This window comes from Leptonychotes weddellii, chromosome 3 (genome assembly GCF_054177405.1).
Source record: "Leptonychotes weddellii isolate Sample4059 chromosome 3, ASM5417740v2, whole genome shotgun sequence".
NCBI lineage: Eukaryota > Metazoa > Chordata > Mammalia > Carnivora > Phocidae > Leptonychotes > Leptonychotes weddellii.
Window position 1 is genome coordinate 20,298,589 of NC_138371.1, and position 5,669 is coordinate 20,304,257.

The following is a 5,669-nucleotide window of genomic DNA, read 5'->3' on the forward strand; positions in this document are numbered from 1 at the left end:
ATCTTACTAAATTGTCCTTATAGTAGTTTTCAGTCTATTTTCTTGGGTTTTTCAAGTATACATACAATCATATCACATGATTCTTTTCTAATATATTAGCTAGTTCATATCTACTCTCTATCTGAAACTTTAAATAATAGTGGGCATCCTTGTCTTTTTCCTAACTTATATTGAGAATGCCTTTACTGTTTACCTATTAAACACAATTCTGTCTTTTTGGACTGAGGTAGATAAATTTTATCATGCAAAAATTATCCACTTGGTCTAATTTTATCAAGAATTTTTGTTAATAGCTTTCACTGATTTGTGTCTAATATCTTTATATATGGAAATAATATCTTTCTCTCCAGTTTGGAAATAGGATAAGTTATATTAATGTATTTCCTAATATTGAACTCTTTTTGTAAACTCCACTTGGTCAGGATGCTTAATTATTTTAATCCTCTTCTAGATTCTTTTTGCTAACACAAATGTGCAGTACCATTCCCACAGTCTCTGAAAACGCAATTTTTTCCCATGAATTTGATACCAAAACTCAGCTGGTATTAAAACCTGATTTGAGATCGTATGAGACTCTATATTTATTTAGTCTTGGTATGATTATTATATTTCTTGTTGCAGAAATGTCCATGTGATTGAAGAATGCTGACCTAGACCCACTGGCCATGTAATATACTATACGATATATGAACTCCGTTCTCTTTGTAAAATCCACAACCCAAGGGTTTTAGATTGAGGATTTTGTATCTTATTAGTTCCCTATTACTAATTATAAGTTGCCCTCCACTTATTATTTTCTTAATTTGAATTCTTTAGTTTGTATCAGTGTGATACTCCAGAAAAAAGAAAATTCTGTAAGAGTTTAATTAACATTAGAATTCTTTTATTTAAAGGTTTGATACAACCTTTTAAATTATGAAAATAAAATAGTTTTTTTTGAAAATTCATTCAGTAAAGAGGCTTATAAAATAAAACATCAAAGTTTTTTGCTTCTACCTTTGCACTTTTATTCTTAGTTACTCTTCAGATCATTGGATCACTATTAAAAATTTGGCATGTGTTCTTCCAGAACTTTCCTTATGCCTCATACAAAAACAACAAGGGAGGGTTTAAAAAATTTTTTTAGAAGTCTGATTTATTAAGCTGAATAGCTTTTTATATTTTTTGAACATTTGCATTTTGTGAGCTGTTTGTATACTTTTCTGTTGTTTTTATTATCATCAGTCTGTAAAGGTTCAATGTTTTAAAGAGATTAGTTTTTGTCTTTCCCCCCTTTACCTTCTCACTTTTCCCTAAAAGCAACCATTGAATCATTACTAATGGTCTCTTGTGTATCTACTTAGCTCTTTTTCTATGTACATGCAAATTTTAATATCTACTTAAAATTGTATATATATATTTTTTTAAGATTTTATTTATTTGACAGAGAAAGAGAGACAGGAAGAGCAGGAACACAAGCAGGGGGAGTGGGAGAGGGAGAAGCAGGCTTCCCGCCGAGCAGGGAGCCTGATTCAGGGCTCGATCCCAGGACCCCGGGACCATGACCTGAGCTGAAGGCAGACGCTTAACGTCTGAGCCACCCAGGTGCCCCTTAAAATTGTATATTAATTAAAATGTTTTAAATGTATATCACTTAAAATGTATGTATTATATGTAAAATACATTTTAGTATATTATGCATAATATATAGTCTACTATACATTCCCTGCTTATTTTATATAGCAATAAAAAAAATGCCAGTAGGGCCTTTTTATTTATTTATTTATTATTTATTATTTTTTTTTTAAAGATTTTATCTATTTATTTGACAGAGAGAGCGATAGCGAGAGCAGTAACACAAGCAGGGGGAATGGGAGAGGGAGAAGCAGGCTTCTTGCCGAGCAGGGAGCCCGATGTGGGACTCGATCCCAGGACCCTGGGATCATGACCTGAGCCGAAGGCAGACGCTTAACGACGGAGCCACCCAGGCGCCCAAGGGCCTTTTTAAAGGCTGCAATATATTTCATTTGTCCATTGAAGGACTATTAGGTTTTCTCCCACAGTCTTGCTCTTAAAATGTAGTAAAAATGCAGTACATGAATGTGGGGAAAAGTACAAGAGGAGGGATTTCTGACTTCAAGTTTCATGAAACTTTTGATGGACGGTACCCTCTTAAAAGTTGTTTCTACTTTTCACACCCCTTTTTAAAATACCTTTGCAGATTGGGGGTATTATGAATTCCAAGTTATGATCAATACAATATTGGTATCTCATTTTTACCATTTTTATGTCCCTGGTCCTTGTGAGGTTGGGCATGTTTTCATATACATGTTAGACGTTTGGTTTTCTTCTGTGAGTTTCCTTTCTGTATTCTTTGCCCATTTCCTTCCCTATAGAGTTGATTTTCTGTCATTTATTTCAAGGAGCTCATCGTATATTAGAGATCTTAACAATTACATGTGTCACACGTTTGCTCCCAGGCACCTGTAAAGTCTCTCTCACTTTTGTGTACTGCCCATCCCCTCCGTTGTCTTCTTCCTTTCCATTTTCTCTTTTGCCTAGTCGATTTCCTGCCTTATTTGTGTCAGTACTAAACTAGAAGGGAATAAGGGAAAAGGAATTAAATATTTGAATAGGGCCTTCATTTTAGCTAAAAAGGATATGGAACCTTCTCACTTAGTGTGTATGGAGGATTTTGTGGGTGCTTCCTGTCTATTCCAATTTTTCACAAAGTGACTTCCTTCAGAACCATTAATAATGACTAACTATATATCCCAGTGAAAACAGGGAACTCACTGACATACTGGCTGATCAAATGTAAAAAATACAGGTAGTCATTTGGATGTTCTAATGAACAAATATTTTGTCAATAAAATATATTTTCATTTACCAAATATTTGAAATATTTATATGATGCTCCAAACTAGAATTTTTTTAAGCAAATGCTGTGCTACTTTACTTTTTTATACTATAAAGACAGAAAACCGTAAAGAATCTTCATTAATTCACTTAGAAAGGACTCAGGCTGAAAGATAGGTCAAAGTAACACAATCTTGGGGAAAGATGGGCAGTTAGGAAATGTCATATTTTTCAGGAAGGCATTTGGATTGCTAGCTCTTGCAGAGATATAGAGGAGGGAGAAGCAAAGGCTTAATCATATTTTAAAAAACAATAAATTCCTTTGTCAATTCCCCCCAGTCCTCGCCAAATAAAAAAGTACCTTCCTCTTTCTCCTCTTATTTTTTCTGTGCCCAATCATTCACATTGTCCCTGAATGTTTCTTGTTTTGTTTGCTCTTAAGTAATCTGAGAATGAAGATTTTTATATTAGCTGAATATTGAGTTTTAAGGTCAGGTGTGGTAAATTCTATCATTTTAAACTTTTGTTTTACATCTTTATAGCCTCTTGTTCTTGGCAAGTTATAATTCAGGAAGGCAGAGAAATTGATGTTAGTATGCAAAAGCAAAGTATTTGGCAGCCAAGATAATCAGCATTTATGCAAACCAAAAATGTTCAACATTTATGAAGATTTAAGAAATGTAGAAAATGTTATAGGGCTGTTTACAAATTAAGATTTATTGCCTGCACCTTGAATCCATAGGGTACATTTTTATCTTTTTTTTTTAATCTAAGAAATTAGTGGCACACTTTAAGAGTTTACACTATAATAGGCAAATTAATCTTGTCGTATAGAATGAAAAAGGCTTACCATGTGTTGGAAATTTAAGAAATTGTTCCAATTGTATTCTGTCATAATAAACATCTACCCCTTCCCTCCCCCCATCTCTGCTTTTCCACACATGGGTCATCTGTTTCTGTTTTCTGGGCTAAGCTTACAATGAGAGCAAGCAAGATGGGGCTCCATCTGTTCTCTCAGTAAAAGTACCAGTATCATTGGTGGTCATAAGGATTCTTCAGTGATCCTTAATATGCTTTTCTTTGACAATGATTATACTTCAATTTTTGGGGACAAGTGACTAATTAGTGTCATATAAAAAAAGATAATATGTCATTATGCTACAATCAGAGTTTGTCTTTCTAGTAAGTCCAATTCAGGTTCATTTCCCTTATTAAAAAAAGAAAAAAAGTTTGCTTGGAAATGGCAAAAAGGAACAGAAACTATAGTGTGTCATGAACAAAATTCTGGAAAACTTAACTAATCTTGTTCTCTTAACATGTTTTTCAGGAATATAATGAGTGACTAATCAAATAATTGAACAATTAAAGTCCATTTATTATATGATGTTTTTATACAAAGAGGGTTTCATTTGAAGATAAATTTCTACTCTGGCACATGGAGAGAAGTTGAATAATCTTGGGTGACATCAAATTAAAGGTGATTAGTTGTAGTGGATGATGTGACATTTGATGTAGACATTAACTCTGGATATATTATAGGCTTTGGTGTGGGGTCACTAGGAGGATGTGGTAGTGTATGTGTAAACCCTGCGTTTTAAATATAGGGTCTAGTATGCTTTCAATCTGTGGGTTTTCTAAGTATGCCCAGATGAGAGTTCTTAACTATAAGCATAATTTTGTTTACCATAAATGTGAAACAAAGCCAACCAGGGACACCTAGGGAAGAGAGGATCCTCAAGGACCTGTTTAGACAGTTGCTTCTAGAAAAAAAACAGTCTTCAGTCAAAGACTTGTCAATCCTATTTTTAAAGATTGATTAGGTAGCTGATTTTTTCCTCCTTCTGTCCTTGGAGAAAATGAAAAATAACAGGTCCTCTTCCACTTTAGACTAAACATTCATATACTTTATGACAGTTAGGTCTCCCTTGAGCTTTCTCTTCTTCAGGACAAATTATGCTAACTCCTTGAATCTGTCCTCATAGGTCCTATTTTTCAACCATTAAATCATCTTATTGTTCTTCCCTGGATCTTTTCCAGTTTCTTCAAAATCCTCTAAAAAGTATAAAGTCTTAAATTATATATCTTTACATATATTAGATAGGTTAGGACTTCAGGATGATATTTATTTCCACCTTCTAAGTCAGAAAAGATGGTCACTATGACACAGGTCAGTTGGATGAGAGGAATAAGAATAAAGAGAGAAGGCAAGTGAGCAGTTGAATATTCAACTCACTGGATTCATATGATCAGAAATAGTAAAACTGTGTCTGCAAAAATGTCATGTGTTCTTCCTAAGTCCTTTGGAAGATACTAAAACACAAAAATTATTATAAAAACAACCAGAACTGCTTTTGTTTTTTCTTTAAACAGATACCTCTTTTTCCTATTTATAATTCTATAAAGAAAAAGATTAGCAGGTGAATTAACGTAATGGCAAGTTCAGGACAAAAAAAAGAGGTGGGTGATAGAGGAAGATGAGCACTTGCTAACTCAAGGAAGGGCACAGGTATTCAGCATTAGACTGACCTCAGCTTAATTAAGAGCTACAACCACTTTTTCAAGCAGGTATTAATGACAGGAGGGGGCATTTGTGGATTGTTAGCTAGCATAGCATTATTTTTTTGGTAGTACATGACTAGTAGGAAGAACATGATACTAGCTTTGCTGATATGCTGTCCTGGGTCTGTGGCATTGGATTGTCTTCTCTGTGGCATCACCTTGATTTTGAGTGACCAGTATGATCAGCGTACTGTAGGCATTTCAACCTCTCTATTCCTTAGGGCCAAAAAAGAACCCATAATCTTATAAACTAAGCTCTCAGCTGTCTAATT